Source organism: Polypterus senegalus, chromosome 2 (assembly GCF_016835505.1).
Source record: "Polypterus senegalus isolate Bchr_013 chromosome 2, ASM1683550v1, whole genome shotgun sequence".
NCBI classification, from domain to species: Eukaryota; Metazoa; Chordata; class Cladistia; order Polypteriformes; family Polypteridae; genus Polypterus; species Polypterus senegalus.
The window spans coordinates 212,746,019-212,767,183 of NC_053155.1; the positions used below are offsets into that span (position 1 = coordinate 212,746,019).

The 21,165-nt window shown below is 37.2% G+C and overlaps 1 protein-coding gene across 1 annotated transcript in view; it reads left to right on the forward strand.

Moving 5' to 3' along the window:
• The first annotated feature begins 2,131 nt into the window (after positions 1–2,131).
• enox1 (ecto-NOX disulfide-thiol exchanger 1) overlaps positions 2,132–21,165 on the forward strand; it is a 326,189-nt gene continuing 307,155 nt past the window's right edge. Inside the window, exon 1 of the mRNA XM_039745280.1 lies at positions 2,132–2,215. The gene's annotated coding sequence lies outside the window, so the exon portion shown is untranslated. The remainder of the gene's footprint in view (positions 2,216–21,165) is intronic.

Consider the following 21,165-nt stretch of genomic DNA (forward strand, 5'->3'; position numbering starts at 1 on the left):
AAATGGATAAGCAGATTGGTAACTTTTTCAGCTAGGTATTATACTATCTTAATGAAAAAGAGAAGAGTAACTTCCAGATTGAATATGGGAAACATAATCTATTTTGCATTCAATACATTAAAAAGAGAAGAATATTAAATAGCACAAAATATACATTGAAGTTAGCATGTTCTTTTTGTGTCTACTGTATATGTGTTTTTCTGTCATTTTCAGACAGGCAGGGTACAACAATAGCATTTATTTCTATAACACATTTTCATTCAAAACATGTATCTCAAATAGCATTAGAACAGTTTAACAAAAGTGCAAGTAAAAAGAAAAATAATAAATTAAAAAATTAAGTATAAATAAATAAAATGTCCAAAATAATGACAAATAAATCAATGTATTACTAACATAATACAGATAAACAAGTAACAGATAGAGTCCGCAAATAATTGTGTCAGTGTATAATATGCAACTGATCAGCATAAAAATTTACGAAGTGTCACTTATCACACCATCAGAATAGTGAATTTAGTTGAGAATAACAAGCAGGCACAAAAATAAAGGGCCTTTTTTTTTTTGATTATCACAAGTTATCACTTAATATAAATTAATAAGCAAGTCTGAAGGTCTTGAATTCAGCCAGACATTAGCTTTAAAGTAGCGAATGAAAAAAGAAGCCACTATACTGTTATTATGCATACATTCTGGAACAAAATGTTCTAATGCTGTTAAAAGTAATTTGCATTGGAGGAGATAAGTGTGGAGATACCTGTTTATTAGGCAGTTTAGACAGTGTTTTACTATTTGACATTTGAAGAAAAACTAGCAGAATAACAGACATATACATTGTTTCCTGTGAGAGTAATATTATACAGCATGACAAAAATTCTTTTTAAACGAGAGCTGTTGGAATCCTGAAATTGATAAATAGAGTAATAAGTATCTGTTAATGCTTTTATCAATACTACCCACTCTTAAAATCAGGTTCTGTGTTTTGTAGTTTCCTCTACTCTTGATCTTCAGTAAGTATAAAAGCGTCTTGCTTATTGTTGGAACTTAAGACAAACACAATGAAAGATTAATTACAATATTGCAGATGAAAAGCTTGTACATCAGTTAATCAATGGGCATCTGATATCATATTGTATCTAGAACAATCATAAAGTAATAGAAAGGAGAAGGATGGTCATGTGCATGAACATGGCCTGCAGTGGTTTAGTGCAGTGTTTCCCATCCTGTTGGGTGGGGGCTTCTGGAGAGCTGTGTTGGCTTTACCACACCTCCCACATACACCTTCTCCTCCCCGACGATTATGTAAGTCACAGCAGCAGTATCACAGGTGGATTGCGGCTGATCCTGGATGACCTGTCCAACGCCTACTCTGACAATCATGCTTTAGTAACCATTGAGGAAAATTATTGACGGTCTCACTTGATTCATCTAACACTCAGATGTTCTAGTGATTGTTTGGGACCCCAACCCACACACATGCCCAAATGCTTTGATGATTGTGCTAGATCTACCCAAGAATTCACAGGGGGTAACCAAGGTGGGTAACAAAGATGTTGCCATGTGAAAAACTGGGTCATGACACCGCAATGGCTCGGAATTACTTGTCCAGCGTTCCCTAAACCTCTAATTGAAAAAGCTGGAATTGAAAGTGGATAGCTGCAAATACTGTGACGTATAATCACAAATACCCATACTTTATTTTGACATATTTTATGAATATATTTTGATTCCCCTTGATTAGCAAACTGAACATTCTCTTAAACAAATACAAATTAAGATATGATGGTAATTCCTCTACAGACTGTTCCTGTCATTGTCAAGCAATACCTTCATCAATAGTTGTATTAATCTTAGCAAGTCAGTTCTACAAGTTGCATTTTCTTGAAATGCTAATTTATATTATCATTATCTGTTTCACACTTTATATTATGTTTCTCTTCTTTAATACATTTTAGGGTAATGGTCATATTCAAAGATAGATATGGTAGCCTTTTGTTTACTGTATCCTTAACTCATAGCAAGTTCCTTGGTAAAAAAAATATATGTGTGTATATACTGTATATATATACACACACAAATATATATATGTATATATTTTTTCTTTACTCAGTAGCTATTCTGTTTCTTTTACAGAAATTTTTCATTGGCATTGAGTGATCCGTGGAAACAGTCATCTTAACAAGTACAGGGGCAACTCACACCATCTGGCATTCAGGTATTTTAACGGTATTTATTAGGCCTGTCTTATGTAAATCTAACTAATTGCCATGGTTTGCAGCTGTTGCACTCCCAAAATTGGCCAAATCCCAACAGTTTTATTTGAAGCTGCTAATGGCTTTGAATGGAATATGAATTGCTGTCTTCGAAGAAGAAAGATTGTGTTAACCTTGAACTGAAGGCTTATGGTTTGCATGTATACTTACTTTGCGATATGTTCTGCATTACACTTAAAGGAAAATATATTTGTTCACTGAATTTTTAGTTTATGCATTAGATATTCTTAGTTTAATTCATTGTAATGTTGCACTCAGCACATTTTGATAAATAAATATGAGTGCAGTTATCAAGAAAAATGGGCTTCAAACACAAACAGTCATTATTAAAATGAAAATAACAAAGCTCTGACTGAATATTAGAAATATGTTTTTTAATTTGTTGGTTTCTAATTATTTAAACATATTAAACTGCCTATTAACAAAATGTTCTTACATAATGGTAACACAAATGACTCATTATTATAGTATAATATTTGCTTTTCTTTAACCAAAGTATATAATAAGTCAGCTTTCCTGACAGGTAAGCATCAGCTTAGCTACAGAGCTGTGTTTGATGCTTGGCTTGCTTCTGTTGTTTTTATTTGTATATATGCTACAGACAAAGTGTATGCTCTTTCAGTTGTGATACAGTTTTTATGGTATGTGAAATACAGTTTATGCAGTAGTATATGTCAATCAATTTATAGTTGTGTTAACGTGTATTTACTCAAGTACATCAATATACAATACATCCTAAAGCACAGTACATTACATTTAATCTGTCAGTAGAGCAAAATATGACATTCCCACTGAAATGGTGATGACAAATTTTGCTTTTAAAAACAAGATAAACAGAGTTAATAAGAAAATTGGTTTCCTGCAGTGCTAAAGGACCATTCATTAAAAATGACTTATATGGTAGATGCTTAGCAGGTTACTTTTAAATGATCTGAATTTATTATTATGGTTGTAGAAGAATACAGTCATGGCTAATCATGTACAATGTCAGTTTATATACTGTATAATATATAATATAATGGGCCTCAGTTAATCGGACATCTTAGAAGTACTATGTAACTAAATACTTCTCTGTATGATTTTTTTTTAACCAGGGGCTAATATTATTAGTTCCCTTGAGCTGTTAACCTTGTTACATAAAGTCCTTGCTGGTTTGGGTATGAAAGAGATTGCGGCCGAACTCCATATTAAAGCCGCATTTAATAATGTTACAAAGATGATTTAAAGTTAATTCATTCAAAAAACTACTAAATATCTTGACTCTTCATTAGCATCAATGCCCAAAATTAGTTACAGTGAATTTAAATAAATGTCTACCAACAACAACAAAAAAAAATTGCTAATTACTTTTACTCACTAAAAAGCAACCTCCTGTGCTCCTCTTATGGCATTCTGAACAACAACATCTCTTCTGTTATAAAAAAATGGTGCGTCAATCTGTTCAATCGTGGTCTAGCTCCAGTTATGTGTTGTGGTATTTTTTTTTTAATTTCCTCCTTATTTTTTTTAACTTCATTAAGCCCTTAATGCTTATTGATAATCAGTACTGCAAACTTAATGACAATATGCAGGTAGACAACAGTGTTGCCATTTTTAAAAATGCAAGACTTTGCACATGTGTATGCCCGTTTCCACACTCACATTATGATGTATAAAAGCCATGCGCATTCTCATTGTAGCTCCCCACCACCACCATGGGCACACACATTTCTGCTTTGTAAACTGGCAGCACCCAGCATCAAAGCAGTGCTACTGTGTAGTTCCCCATTCTTTTGTAGGTTCACATCCATGATGCAGTTTTTATCAAATACAATGAAATTAACCACATATTGTTTATAAATTTAAGACACCTGATTGTAATCAACCCGTAAAAATATGGTGCACAAATTGGCCAAGCTATTCCAAATACTATAACTTCTTTAGAATTGTTGCTCTCACTGTACCACTCTTAGTTTTTATACCCATTGTATGTGTGTTTGGTATCATAGCTGCATAGTAGCTAATCGGAAGCTCTATAGTGGGTTATGTTTAGAGCGCAGAGGATTATCGGGATACTGCTTCCAGCCCTAGCGGAAATTTATAGTTCACGCTGCCTAAGGAAAGCCACCAGCATCGGCATGGATTCCACTCAGCCATGCGCACAGTCTATTTGAACTTCTGCAGTCCAGCAAACACATTTAGAGCCTTTCCTGTACGGACCTCAAGGCTCAGAACCAGTTTCATCCCAAAAGCTTTAAACACACTCAATCAGTCCATCAAATGCTCCAGGTAGAACTGTTTGTACTTATAATTACAATTATCTCACTGTTAACTTGCACTGCAATTGTAATATTGCACAAGCACTTCATGAACCATTTGCACTATACAGGTATGTACAGGTATATTGTACTTATGCTTTCATATTGTATATTTTTCATTGCTTTTTTATCGTATTATTATTATTATTATTGTTGTTTTTATATCATTTTATAGGAAAACAGGTTTTTGAAGCATTTGCATATTAAATCTCATTGTACCATACAATGACAATAAAGGAATTCAATTCAATTCAATAGAAGACAGCGTTTGTTTACAAATGATGATGACTGGCTTATAAGTCAATTTAGATTTCCATGCACTATCCTCTTGGAGCTCTAAGCTCTTGTGCATCTGAATTTTTTTGTTAGTATGCACATTTCCACTTTTGTCCATACACCATGTTTTAGTGTGAATTCTACACATGGTGTTATACATGAGGCCCAAGCACACTGAGTTGGCATCGCTACCTGCAGCTCCGTCTAGCTACTACATTTAAATTAATTTTTGTCTATTGTGGATGTCTGAGAAGGAGAACATACATCCTGGCTGGGAAGCAGGATAGTTTCTTACCCGGACAGGAGGCCAGAGCAGAAGCACAGACAAGTTAGGCAGCAGGATGAAGAAACAACTTTATGCCCCATAGGAATAATATGTTTGTTGGACCAGCAGGATCAAGAATTTAGGAGCAGTTGCATTTCCCATACAACAGGTGGTAGTGGTCCTCTTCTGGTGGCCCAGTTGGTACACCCTCAGGGGTTCCTGGGAGTTGATGTCCAGAAATGTGCAACCCTGTTGGGTCCCTGGTGCGGGTAGAGGGCACTGTTCTGGGAAGGACCTCCCTGCTTTCCATATGACCCGGAAGTGCTTCCAAAAAGACTTTTGGCACTGAAAGCATTCCCAAGTCTGGCTTGAAAAGGAGCCTGCTGCTTCACATTGGGGAGTTAGAATCAGGAGGCAGTGGGTAGCACTCAATTGGAGGACAGAAGGAGACAGAATTGGTTTTGTCTTCTGGCTTGTTCATTGATCTTTGCACTGTGGTTGTTAAAAGGTGTATTGGGTGAATGAATATCCTTTATTTTATCCCACTATTGTGTTGAGCATTATTGTGTCTATGGTTTGCTGCTAAGTGACATCCCCTGGTGGTTACACTATCCATTTTCAGAACCTGTTTAAACCTATTTAAGTTCACCAAATTAATAATTTCAAATAATAAAATGTAGACATTTTTTCTTGTGGAGTAATTTTTGCTATTAAAAATTACATTATTTAGATATTGTGTTTATTTCATTGATAGTACTTGTATACTTGTAGTATTTAACAAATGAGACTTAATACATTAGTTTATTCAAAGATAAACAAGTTGTTTATTGTGTAAACAAACCAAACAAAAATAAGAAATTAATTTCAGCAGCCAGTAATTACAGCATGTAAAGTAGCAATTACTTTTAAATAAACATTCTCAAACAACCATAATTTATACCCTTATATCCTGAAATGTGGTCAGATCCTTGTTGACTCTTTTTGAATTGACTGTAAATATACTGATTTTAAAAGATATTTTAGGCACTATACAAAAGTGTCAACTGGAGCTTCGCCAAAAGTTGCTATTTTTGCAACGAGTTGGTGCTTTTTAAGACATAAAAACTTTCTTTAAAATCTATCTACCCAACCACGGTTCAATATGGCAGGAAATTGGTGTAGATCCTAGAAAAACTGGACACATGATAGAGATCAACAGTGGAGAGGGTGGTAGTCCATTATAGAACACTAGCCAATCATACGTTTTTTTAATAATTTTAAGCACAGGGAGAAAATTAACATTTGAAAAATCGGTAATGTAATAAATCAGCAAGAAAAGCAACATTGTAGCAATGCACGGAACGAACCAACACACAATCGTCCGTGTCTGAAAACTGGCGGACCGCCATCACTCATGTTCTCTCCTCCAAATCGTCACTTGAGTCGTTGTCGTCTTTGCACAGTCCAGATGCACCTGTGACTCACGTGGACTTTCCGTGTTCCTGCAGGAGCATCTAAGAAGACGCACGTTTGTCGCGGATGCGAATTGCTGTATGTAGCATTTAAAACACTTTGTTATGGTGCACGCGGTCGTGCGTCGTAACCGAAAACTCGGTTTTCAAAGACTGCTTACTTCATTGTGTTTTAACCTCAGTTGTAAAGGATTGTTTTAAGGATCCCATGAGATACCCCTCGCAAACCGTTTTACACGCTGCATATGGCGATTCACCTCCACGAGAAACATGCCTCTATGAACAGTCAATGTGGCTTGGAGGTGCCAGGAGTTGGTGGGTGTGGCTCCTTCCTGCGTTCGCCATAGGTGTCTTACTTGTCCAATTGTATCCAGCTGCTCAGTGAATCCACGCCCCTTCAGGCGTGCTTTCCATGGTTGTCTTGCCTTAGTGAATTATATATATAGATACTCACTCACATAGACTTGCCAATTAACTTAACCTGCAGACCTTTGAAATGTGTGAAGAAATCCTTGGTACACTTTAGGGTGGGATGAATCACACAGATAGAGGGAACAATGCAGATTCCAGATAGGCTAAGCCCAGTGCCAGAAGTCAAACCACAGATTCTGCAGCTGTGAGGTATTAATACTAACTGTGGTCATTCCCATGTTTAATCCCAGCAGAATTGGGTACAAGGCAGCTTTGGAACCTTGGAGGGCATACTCACTAACATGTTCACATTCAATCAAACTGCATAAAGGGATAGGTGAATTAATGGATGTTTAAAAACACACGGTTTTTATACAATAGAAAATACATCATACAGTTTATTTGGAGCATGGTTGCATTATGACAGAAGAGAACAAGCAGGGCAAACAAGCAAATAGAAAAAATAAGCTAAAAAATGATTGAAAATATAATTAAAACTTGACCTAGTAAATAAAATTATTAATAATTGAAAAATAATGAGTCTTACAAGTACAGTGCTGTTTATTATAAGTGACAAATAAATGACAAGAAGGTCATACCAATAATAATATTGAATAACAAAAAAAAACATTTTATGTTGAACTGACAATCTCACAATAAATGAAAACTGAAACTTAAGTGTAATAATTTTATATTAAATGTAAAAGTAAGGATAAGCTTAAACAATAATGATAATAATGATACAGTAATATACACCAGGATGTACTAAATATACATGTAACACAAACAGAAAATAATTAAATGATATGACAGAGTTTGAGGAAAGGTAAAGAATAATAAACAATACAGCTATTCAGGACATGTACATATATACTATAATTGATATGAATTAGGATAGAAACAAAATTAGACAGAGGCAGTAAAATGGTAAAAACAATGTGAGTCCAGAAAAGTCTGAAGGAATTACATACTCAGTGAACTGGTCAGAAGTCAATCCTGCATGTTGCAAGCAGAAAGAAAAAAGTCACATATTTTACCATTGCAAAACCCATCTTCAGAGCCTCTAATATATAATAAAAGTAGTAACATGTTTATATAGAAAAAGAACCAAAGGAAATCAAATGCCTACTTACAAAATGAATGGCAGCATTTCATTACCATGTCCCAGGCCATTAGGGCTATGTTCTAGTTTTTATTTTGTTTAAGACACTATACATGAAAAATTAGAAAGGTCTATAGAAATGTTATGTATGTGTTAGAGTAAGTGATAATAAAGAAAATAAGAAAACAGGAAGTCTACCTCACAAGAAAAGAACCACAGAAAAATTAGTAAATTATATTTCTCAGAAATACTATGATATGTGACGTAGCAGCAGATATACAAAAAATGTTTAACTACCTAATGTACCTCTGATTGTTCATCTTAAAAGTAACAGGAAAGGGTTTCAAGAATAATTTATAAACAAAAAAATGTCCCGGTTTTATTCAGACCAAATGGGTAAACTGCATTAAGCTTAAATATATCATAGGCTTCTCTACGAAGCAGGAGATTATTGAAATCCCTGAACAGTTGCATTATGCCTGGGAGCAGCAAAAGGACACACTGTGGAGAGGCGGCCTTACATTTCCTAATATGGTCTTAATTTGACCTCTAAAGTAACCCTGTCTAGTTTTTTGTCTACCACATGCCAGTCTTTACTGTGAAGAAAGAAGTGTGGACAGTTATCAGGAGTCATGTGATATGGAGTTATAGTAATGCATTATCTGGAAACAGGGCAAGGGGGCAGCCATCCCGTGCAGCAGTCCCGTGCACCATTTAGATCAGAAAAGAATTTATGTGTAATATACTGTAAGTACTTCTTTGGTTAACCCTCCCCTGGGATTTAAATAAAAAATCTTCATTTTGTATAAAGTGGCTTTGTTTCTTATATACTGTAGATTGGTATACAGATAGATAGAAAGTGACTCGTGATAGATAGAGAGATAGCCCAGCTTCCTGGGCCTCATCTGTCTGACCCAGAAGTGCTTCCATGGTATACTGGTGACACTTTAAAAGAAACTTGTCCTCCTTAGCTAACCCTAACCCTAATATAATATATTATACTAGCAAAATACCCGCGCTTTGCAGCGGAGAAGTAGTGTGTTAAAGAAGTAATGAAAAAGAAAAGGAAACATTTTGAAAATAGCGTAACATGATTGTCAATGTAATTGTTTTGTCATACACATACATATACATACACATGCATATATATATATATACACACACACACATATATAAACATATATATACACATACACATATACATATACATATATACATATACATACATATCTACATATATACTGTGAACGTTACCTGGGCACAGACAGACAGACATGTTGTTTTTCACCCACCACACGTTTATTTACAATATGTACAAGTTCAAAGTGCACCACAAACCCCCAAAGTCCTGGCCACACAATGCCTTCTTCAGAACGCCTCCACACTCTCTTCTCCTGCTTAGTCCTTCTTCCACCCGACTCCAGCCTCGAATGAAGGGAGGCGGCCCCTTTTATCCTCACCCGGTGTGGCGGAAGTGCCGGCTGTACTCCCAGGAGCTCTCCAGGTGTTCCTGCTTCCCTTCCCCCCAGCACTTCCTGGTGTGGCGGAAGTACTGAGGTCCAGGGTTTCCAAGGCATTGGGGTACCCCCTGGAGGACCAGGGTGGTTGCCCCAGATGGTCTGGGGAAGGCGCAAGCCCTCCTCCGGTCCTCCTGGGCATCCCAGCCGGGTCGCCACCCCAGCCACCTCTGACAGTTCCCCACTACCAGCAAAGACCACTCGGGAAGAGCGACACGTCCCGCGAGGGCAGCTTACCCCCAAAGCAGGTCCTACTCCTGGAAGGCCAGGGTCCGGTTCTATTCTCCAAACAGGCATAGGGGCAGAGACGCCACCTGGACACCACCACCTGGCGTCCTCCTGTGCCTCGCACAGGCCGCACTCCCCCCTCTTACTGGCACCCCGGGTCCCACTCCTTCGGCACCCCCTCCGAGGTTTTCGTGCCCCTTTGGTTGGAACCACTCGCTCCTTCATAGCCTCCGCCAGCCGTGGCGGCACCCCCTCGCCAGTGGAGAGTCCTCCCGTCAGACAGCCCGTCACATGAGGGCAGGTTCCCAACAAAGCAGGTCCTATTGCACGTCCAGGGTCTGGTCCTGCAACAAACAGAAACAAGGGGGCAGAGCCGCTGCCTGGACGCCCTTCCCTGGCGTCCCCCTGTGCCACGCACTAGCAGCGCTCCTCCCTCCTACCGGCACTTGCCTGTTCAGCAACCCCTCCGTGGGTTCCATGTCCCTCCTGTCGGTGTAACAGATGGGACCACCTGCAGTCCTTTCCTCCCCTTTGACTTTGCGGCCAGCAACCGGACGTGACGGTTAGAGAAACAAATAAAATCTCCACACTCTCTTCTCCTGCTTAGTCCTTCTCCCACCCGACTCCAGCCTCGAATGAAGTGAGGCGGCCCCTTTTATCCTCACCCGGATATGCTCCAGGTGCTCCCCGGCAATCACCCGCCGACACGCCCCTGTGTGGTGGAAGTGCCAGCTGTACTCCCGGAAGCCCTCCGGGTGTCCCTGCTTCTCTTCCCCCCAGCACTTCCTGGTATGGCGGAAGTACTGAGGTCCAGGGTTCCCAAGGCATTGGGGCACCCCCTGGCGGTGACCACGGGCCTCTACAGGGTGGAGCTTCAAAGCTCTGTACCCATGGCCCCCAAAGGAACCAGGGCGGTCGCCCCCAGATGGTCTGGGGAAGGCGCAAGCCCTCCTCCGGTCCTCCTGGCCGGGTCGCCACCCCTGCCACCTCTGACACCTCTGACAATACATATCCACATATATACACACATACATATACACACACACACATATATATATATATATATATAATATATATATATATATATATATAAATATATATATATATACCCTTTGGGGTGCGAGCAGCAGTTGCAGGGGGTGCCAGAATCCATCGAGGAAGAAAAATGAAAAACATTATTTGTACAAAATCTTAATTTATCTATCCATTCGTAAATAATTAAATGGGCAGGCTATTTCGTATCAGTGCAATACACTGCTTGTTAAAACAGATGACTTCCACTCTTCTGTGCGCTTAGTGCCGTGTGGGTATTATGAACTATCGTATTTGTTCAAGTTCTATTTAAATTTTAAATATAAGTAATTTTTATTTAGTCGACAGAAATATGTTTGGTAGGAATGTAAGTTAAATTTAGTCATAATTGCATACATTTTTCTTCACCATAGAAATTTAAAGACTAAATTCAACTTACATTCCTACCAAAGATATTTCTGTCGACTAAATAGAACCTACTTATTTCCAAATAGAACTTGAAAAGATATATTTTTTCGAATCTGATCGTGCATTTTAGATCGACTTGACGTGCACTACATCGAGGCCACGTGCTATTGTGCTCTCGCCTGCCTGCCTCAATAAGTTACCGTTGCTTCGCTCTTACTTTTTTACCGTTCATTTATTCATGGCCAGTCACGAAAAAATTCGAAAATGGAAGGAGGATTACACTGAGTATGGCTTTACCAAAAAATTATTGATAGCGAATAAAGTATCCATTATTCATAAAGCTTCAACTGGGGATCTGTTTTTCAGCATTAACCTCACATTTTTTCATACTTCTTCTCAAACCAAGGGGGTGCGAAATCGGCATCGTCCGTCACAGGGTGTGCGAGGGTAAAATGAATCGGGAGCGCTGATATATATGTATGTGTGTGTGTATATATAATATATGTGTATCTATATATATATATATATATATATATATATATATATATATATATATATATTTATATAGAAAGAGTTTTACTGTCAAATAATGCAAAAAGTACGTGACATGTGTTTCACCCTAATTCTGGCCTCATCAGGTGTACACACTCACTGCACCCCCTCTCGGGAATCGAACCTCGGACGTCAGCGATAGAGGCAAAGCCTCTTGTGTTGCATCACGGCGTGTGGGTCGTTTATTTGACAGTATGTAGATCGGGGTATATATATATGCGTCACTCGCTGCATATTCTTTTGCTACCTTCTCAATTGTGTAATCCTTTTTTGTTTAGGGCTCTTTGGAGCTCTTGCTTTTTGTCTGCGTACTGAATTCACAGTCAGTTCACGTGAGCCACTCGGACTACATGCATCGAAGGTTCTCAGCTGTGCTTGTGCTATCTCGTGCAATGTCCACGGCTTTATTTAATGTTAGCAAAGACGCGGCACTTAAAAGTTTCTCTCATAGTTTCGCTGAGTTTGTGCCAAACACCACCCTGACCATCTCATCTTCGTTTCCATAAGCACAGCCCTAAACCCACGAATATTTAGCGGTAGAGTTTTTCTATTGGATTGCCGCTGACGGACAGCCTTATGTGGGCAGGCACTCAATTACGTGGGAGGCGTGACGATGAGAGACGCAACTCCGCCTCACACGGCGATTGAGCTGCAGGCTATGGCCAGTATATATGTACATAAGTAGGTTCCAGTTATGACTATTACGCGTAGAATTTCGAAATGAAACCTGCCTAACTTTTGTAAGTAAGCTGTAAGGAATGTGCCTGCCAAATTTCTGCCTTCTACCTACACGGGAAGTTGGAGAATTAGTGATGAGTGAGTCAGTTAGTGAGTCAGTGAGTGAGTGAGTCAGTCAGTCAGTCAGTCAGTGAGGGCTTTGCCTTTTATTATATTATATTATATTATAAAGAAAGAAAAAGAAGAATGAAAAGGTTATTTTAACCCTGGACTGTGTCTGGTGTAGTTGTCTCTGGGGTCTGGGGGGGTCTAAAGCACCCCCACAGAGTCCATATTAGATTGACAGATACTGTATATTTACAGGAATCGCCTTGTAATGAACAATTCCTAATACTGTAATTGAACAGTTCGCTAAATATAATACCAGTGCATACATCCCTGCTTTCTTACCTACTTTGTCAGTCAAAAAGATCTGGTGCCATGGACGGAGTGCCATTCCATCACAAGACGCAATAATTTATACACCTACATTCACTACTACAGGGCCAATTTAGAGTCTCCAATTAATTTAATTTATTGGGATGCTGGAGGAAAGCCCAGAGAAAAATGCACTATTAGGAGAACCTGCTAGCTCAATTCAGGCAGTAGATCATTAGAATTGTAAAGAGTGCTAAGCACTTCCCACCATCTTTCCTCTAGAATACTATATCAACATATATTGCTGAGAAGCATACTGCACAAAGACATATTTATTATAAGTAAATATGCATTTGTTGGGTATTAAATCAAAATCTACTTGGTTTCTGAACCTTAAGCACAACATATTCTCATCATGATCCTTTCATTAATTACTGTTTATTCTGCACAGGATGAGATTAGCAGGAGTCTGACTAATCCGGCAGACACTGAATATAAAGTATGGTTGGGCTTAAATAGTTTTAGGTCTTTTTTTAAGGCAACTAAGAATTCTAAGGGAGTGAATGGAGTGGCCACTTTACAGAGGCAGTAGATTAGGCAGGTGCAGTCACAGCAGGAAATAGTTCCACGGTCTACGTAAACAGAAATGTACAGATTGGAGAATGTAAAGGACTATAACTATTTCTAGTTAAAGATTTCACTTTCCCATATACTGTAATCAGTTTTAGTTCCTTTTATTGTCACAGTAAATTCATTATCGATAAAGCTTACAAATGTGTAGAACAAAATAGAAATATCACTTATAGTATAAAATAAAAACAAGATTTAGGATGAGAGATAAGTATTTCCTACTCCCTTTTTATATTCTTGCTTCTTTTGGTATTTTCATTCTTTACCTGATATGTTTCCCATAACTGAGGCATTGTAAATGTGAGCAATTGAGAAACGAGCCACTGAAGTGAATCTTATTAGTGTGGGTCTCTCTTCTCCTTGGAAACTTTGTTTGTCCTTTCCTTGCATATTTCCTTGTCATTCTTTAAGAATACAGCTTTCCCCAGGGCAGTCTTAGAAATAATGCATTCGCCTGCATGCTGGCAAGAGAGTGGCCTGTGCAAATGTAGATTACAGAGTAAAGTATCTGACCAGATTGGGCAGGATCAGAGTGGTTCGTTATACTCTTTAATAGCTTGCCCGTAGAAGCAGGATGAAGTCAAGTAAAATGGCAAGGTGCTGAAGTGTTTAGTGCAGAAGCATTTTGAACATCAGTATTGTTACACAAGACAAGGGATAGCGTGGTGTACTGCTTTTTGAAAATGGTGCGAGTTAGCCGCTTTAGTCCTTTGGATCCGGAAGTAGAAAAGGCCATTAAAGGTAATCTTTTGGGGGGTATGTTGTCTCACTTGGTTGCATACTAATAAAGTATACTGAAAAGAAAACAAAGAGCCTAACACCTTTGATTATTGCTATTCTGTAGTGTTGTCATTTAATAATGAATACCATACATAGACTGGTCTGTGCCTCATGCAGTTAGCTAAATGGTATCTAAAATGTGTTTCAATTAATTTAATTTAACGTCTCCAGATATTTTGTACAAAAGGCTATATTTTGTTTCATTCAGTCTGCATGCTTTATATGAATTATATAATGTTATTTTTAAAATAACTTCAATAAATACCCATGTTTACCATGCACATACTGTGCAGATGCATGGTGTAAAAACAAAGCAGTATTTTTGTAATCTAAGGAAAAGGATTTTGTCCCATTAATTGATTTCACAAAGGTAATGTATACAGCTGTCGTAACCTTAGCAGTGAAGTGCTAGAGTTTATGTATCAAGCAGCTCCAAGATTTACAAGATCTTTAAGGCTTGCCTGCTCCCTGCAGTGATTTACCCTGATCTGTATGCTGATAGCTTTATCCTCAAGAAGGCTTTACACACTGCTGCAAAACTACTTGTTAATGCTGCATTAAAATCTCATCATGTATATTTCAATGGTAACACTTTAAAAAAGGGGCAATCTGGGTGATTCCTTTAGTCAGTTACTTCCGTGTAAAACCTTAACAAAGGATTTGTGTTACATAGCAATAGGTAACTAATAAATGCATAGTAACAAGCTCTTAAAACCCTTATTATAAAGTGTTGCCATGAACTTGTCACTGCTGCAAAAGCCACACATGCACTAATGTCTGGATTTTAAAAGGCTATTTTAATTGATAAAAACTAAGATTGATCTTTAGGCACAGAACATTGCACAAAACTGTCAGCAATGCAAATACATAATAATTTTACAAAGCAAAAGGAAAATGTTAAGCTGAATTTCAATGCTTTAAAGATAGCCTGCCAAAAATACAAATTTACAAAGTAGCAGATAGTCTAGGTTTAGGGTTAGGGTTAGGTCCTTAAATTCTGAATTCTAATATGTTTCAGTTTTAACTACACTATTTTATTTATTGTATTTAGTTTCAGTTACAACATGTAGATTTCTAGCAACACTTTTTTTTTAACTCGGAACTCATTCTGTTTTAAGACGTTTGCCTATATAATGAAAGGCCAAATACAGTGATGATAGCCCTTCATGTACTGATCATAGTGATTTGCTATTACAATAAAAGGTGACATACCAAAAGGGAAGAAAATATTATGCTGTAACATTTTGTTTAAGCTCTATTTATAATCTTAAAAATCTTTTTTTGCCAAGTTTTGCTTTCCTGTATATAAAATGGCATAGTAGTGTGGCAGACAAGATGCCATATTTGAGTCTGTTCTGCCAATGTTTGTATAGGTTTACACTGTTGATTCCTGATTCATTCAGCTGCCCAAAGGCATAGTGTCCAGTTGATTAACATGCCTGAGGTGCCCCAAGTTTTCTAGTCAGTTGCAGCCTCCTCCAGACCAAACTATTGTTTCCTGTCTATTGCACCCAACTGTGGAGTTGACATCTGCCGATGATATTCAGTAAGACTGAAAAAGGGATGAATAGAAGTCTACTACTTATATGTGCTAGTTAAAAGAAAAACAACATCAACTAAATATTGATTTTTTTTTTCTTCAACCTTAATACTGCCATAAAAGAATTCCCTGGGGTATATTTAAAAAGTGTTTAATAATTAATAGTTTTGATAACTAATGGACCCCTGACCTTTACTGAATGAAATGAAACGTGAAAAAGAGTCTTTTAAAAAGCCTTCCGACAGTACGTGGGACTAAAAGCTCTCTGAAATGCCCAGCACACATTGCTGTTATAATGTTCATTTGTGTTCTGCTGAGTCAGTATGTCCTTACGCAGATGTATCAACTAAAGAAAATGTGATTCAGTTTTTGAACATAAACCAAACAGTGAATTGGTGTTCTGGCTGAACAAAGAAAGGCAATTCTCCTCCCATTACAGTAGTAAGTGTGCATTATAGCAGTCAGTACCCTGGAGGAGCTGCCTTTGCAGGGTTCAGCTGCTAAAAGCTGCCAAAGTGAGTGAGTTGCTGAGGCCAAATAAAATCTAACTGGTTTTCTGCATTGTTTGTTGCTGATAAGAAGGAAAAAGACAGTGGGCTCCTCTTACTTATATTACCTAAATGGTTATTTTACCATGCATTCCCATTGAGAATTGACTGCTTTCTTGCAGTCTCTAGATTATTGCACAAAATGTCTTTGCAATGTTCACAGTTCACAATGTTTTCACGGTAAAAAAAAAACATTTGCTAAAGTAAAATATAAAATACAGAAGCTTAACTCTTCAGTCCCTGAAAATACTGTCAACACAGATGTGCAGACTCTGGTCTTGCATTACTGGTTATCTGGCAAGATACACATTTTTTAAAAATAAAATACAGATGCAGCCTGATGCTCACTTTTGAAGCAAATAAAGGCATTATGGTGGGATGTCATGCATTTCTACTAAGGTCACAAGAACAAGAGAACTGGAAAAGCTAATCAAATTAAATTTCATGATAAGCTACCAGCTGCTGGCTAATATTCAGTAATCAAGAGTCTATTTCAGGAATATATCACAGATTTAGCTGATACCTACTGTGTTGCATGGTGCATATGTGAAAAATTAAAAAAAGAAAAAAAAAGATTATGCTTACTAGAGAGCACAATATTGCCTTCTTCAGACTGATTGCATCATTTTTATGTGGCATTGTGGTAGTGTTGTTGTGAATGCTGATAAGATTATACTTACTGGTCTAGTGAAAGCACATAATTTTCAGAGACTGTGTAGAAAAAGATTTTATGTTATTTCAGTGACACAGTAACATGGACAAATGGTTAAAGGCATAATACTCAGCTTACTAAGTGTTGCACAGCTTTAATGGATTTCAACAGACATTAAAAGAAAGGAAGAAAAAGCTGTTAAAATACCATGTACTATAGGCAAGTGTGTATATATGCATGCATAATCTATATACAGTATATGTATACATTTATATATTTACATGTTTGTTGTGTGTGTTTATGTTTGGGTGTGGACATGGGTGTGAGTCTATAAATCTTCTTCTTATTCTTTCAGCTGCTCCCGTTAGGGGTCGCCACTGCAGATCATCTTCTTCCATATCTTTCTGTCCTCTGCATCTTGCTCTGTCACACCCATCACCTGCATGTCCTCTCTAACCACATCCGTAAACCTTCGCTTAGGCCTTCCTCTTTTCCTCTTCCCTGGCAGCTCTATCTTTAACATCTTTTTCCCAATATACCCAGTATCTCTCCTCTGTACATGTCCAAACCAACGTAATCTCGCGTCTCTGACTTTGTCTCCCAACCGTCCAACTTGAGCTGACCCTCTAATGTACTCATTTCTAATCCTATCCATCCTCGGGTGTGAGTCTATAAATATATACATATATATGCATACATACATTTTATTCTTTTATTTTGAATATGTCCTATTCTTGGATTTTTTGCAAAAACCTGCAGTTAATGATTCTGAACACATTCTGCAGAATTTACTCCAATGATCTGGTGTTTCATGTACTGTAATATAAATTACATTCTGCAAGAAATAATGACAAGAAATCTTACTGTAAATCTGAGATTGTATCATATTCATACCTGTTGTGTATTTTACATAGTTTAGTGGAACTGCTGTTATCATTCGATTGAGGTGTAAGCTTTTACAGAATGTTATTAGAGCCATGAGGCAGTTTCTTTGCTATTTCATTTGTATAACAAGTCAAGTACAAATCTTCCACCTAGTCGTTCTCCTCTGGACTTTTTCTGACTCGCTATGTGTTTTTTGTAGCCCTAGGACCAACATTGCATTCAGTACTCTTGGTCAAGCAAGAGCTTTATGAGTGGCAAGGCTCAGTTGACCAGACACACTTTTGGTAAAGAGACAAAACACAAATTATAAGCAGTGGCGCCAGAATGTAAGCCTGTAATTCTTAAAGAAACAATTTATTTTGTGTCTGTAAGAATTACGTAGGAACGCTCTTCAATCACTTCGGTTTTTTTTTTTTTGTCTGCCACCTTCTGACTCACCATTATGAGAATAACCCCACATATAATATACTGTTCAGCTAAACTTGTTGTCTAGTTGTGCAAGAGATCAAGCTTTTTTAGGGTTCCAACTATTTCTGGTCCTCAAGACCTTAATATCTCTGTTTTATCCATATGCTGTTCGGGTTATGACACCCTTATGATAAACAGTAAGTCAATAGGTGTCGTCATCAAAACTTTTTAAAAACACTTGAATTTGTGTGTGTCTGCCACATCAACCAACACCAGGGTTTTGTTAACTTTTTTTAACAAAATTTTGTAAAAACAGGGATTGGTAATGTAGGCGTTTGGAGCCTTGTTTTATGCTACTTCCAGGTTGCTGATTCTAGAACTTGAAAGCCATTCCTGGAAGATTTAAATGGTGGATATCAGTTGGGATATCATTATAGGCAGTTTCAAGGTCAGTGATTACAAATATGAGGCAGTTTCAAGGTCAGTGATTACAAATATGATTTTTTTTTTGATTTATTTTTCTATTACAATTGAGAATATTTAGAATTTAATCATTTTAATTGAAGAACACATTTTAATATTGAAATTATTTGATGCAAGTATTCCTGTGTGTTGTATACTTCTACCTCATGAAGTAATTCATTATATTTCTTACGGATAGTAAATTAGAACAGGTTGTGCTAATTCAAACTGTTTTCTTTATTCAAAGAATCTTTTTTTTTCTCTGCAGTTGACACATCAACAATGATGCCACAGTGATAGGAAAGCTTCCATAGGCAAGATAAGAAATGATCTACAATAACTAGACATCATGACTAATAATATAATATAACATAATATAACATAATATAATATAATATAATATAATATAATATAATATAATATAATATAATATACGTTGTAATATCATAATGGTAATTATATTCTAATATTACATTAGAATATGTAATATACTCTAATATTCTAATGGACCCCGTGATTATCAGAAGCGACTGTGTGCAGAGGGTACAGACCTATAAATACCTGGGTGTGCAGCTGGATGATAAATTGGACTGGACTGCCAATACTGATGCTCTGTGTAAGAAACATCAGAGCCAACTATACTTCCTTAGAAGGTTGGCGTCCTTCAACATCTGCAATAAGATGCTGCAGATGTTCTACCAAACGGTTGTGGCGAGTGCCCTCTTCTACACGGTGGTGTGCTAGATCAAGAAGAAGGACGCCTCACACCTGGACAAACTTGTGAGGAAGGCAGGCTCTATTGTTGGAATGAAGCTGGACAGTTTAACATCCGTGGCAGAGCGACAGGCGCTGAGCAGGCTCCCATCAATCATGTAGAATCCACTGCATCCGGTGAACAGTATCATCTCCAGACAGAGCAGCTTCAGCGACAGACTGCTGTCACTGTCCTGCTCCACTGACAGACTGAGGAGATCGTTTCTCCCCCACATTATGCGACTCTTCAATTCCACCCCCTGGGGGTAAACGTTAACATTATACAAAGTTATTTTCTGTTTTTACCTTTTTTACATTTTTAGTACTCTTTAATTTAATATTGTTTTTAATCAGTATGCTGCTGTTGGAGTATATGAATTTCCCCTTGGGATTAATAAAGCATCTATCTATCTATCTATCTATCTATCTATCTATCTATCTATCTATCTATCTATCTATCTATTTATCTATCTATCTATCTATCTATCTATCTATCTATCTATCTATCTATCTATCTATCTATCTATCTATCTATCTATCTATCTATCTATCTATCTATCTATCTATTTAGTTTCCATCAAAGTGGCATTCAGGACACTGGTTTTGCTTTTATTAAAAGTACTACAGTAAATTTCAATTGCTATATAGCATTCAGTTTTATATTTTTTCTCATGTAGTTCAAAAATGTCTTTTATGAAATTGCTGTCAAACTTTGGCAGTATATTTGGTTTACATATTGTTTACTTAATGAAATAATATACCATGATAAACTAAGCATTACATCAACCACTGAGGCTTCCAAACGAATCCAATTTTAACATTAAACCTGAAAATCCTAAATATAAAATAATTCAGAACTCTTATGGCCATAACTTTATTCATTATTCAGAGGAAACTGAAGTGCTACTATCAAACAAATTTTACTGAAAATCCTGAAAAATTTCAGAGATAACAGCAAACATAATCAAATGTAGAATCTGAAAAAAGAAACTTTTGCCATTCAGCTGCAGGTTTAATTTACTGTCAGACAGATAGATGAAAGAATGTTGTCTTCAGCAAGTAATAAATGGGGTCATTTATGTATAATCAGTTGTCAATAATGCTGAAAATTTGTTTGCTGGGCTGAATTAGAACCGATTAATGTGTTTCGAAAATATCAGAGTTTAATCCAACAGTTAGGAAAGAGTGGGTTAGTTGTAAAAATTTAAAGGCAGAAGCAAAAAATGACAAGAGGACAATATTTACCAAACAATATTTGAAGTTAGATTGAAAGTTAAGAACACAATAACAACAGAGAATAATATGGCTCACAGATATGATTCTGAAAGTTTCATCCATTTAGAGCTGCTTCAAGTTCTTGTCCAAAATGACACTGACCACAAACAGAAAAGTCAGGCAGGTGTAGTGATAAGTAAAACTATGACAAGGTTTACAATAAGATGCAGAGTGCAGACGTTATTATCCAGCTATTAGACAGGAGAAGCATTCATCTGATAGTGAAAGCTACAGCTATGCCTATTTTGACAAGACAGCTGCACCTCGAACCTTTGGGGTTACAGATTCTAACTTAGGCCTGGGTTATTACATGCCTGATATTAGA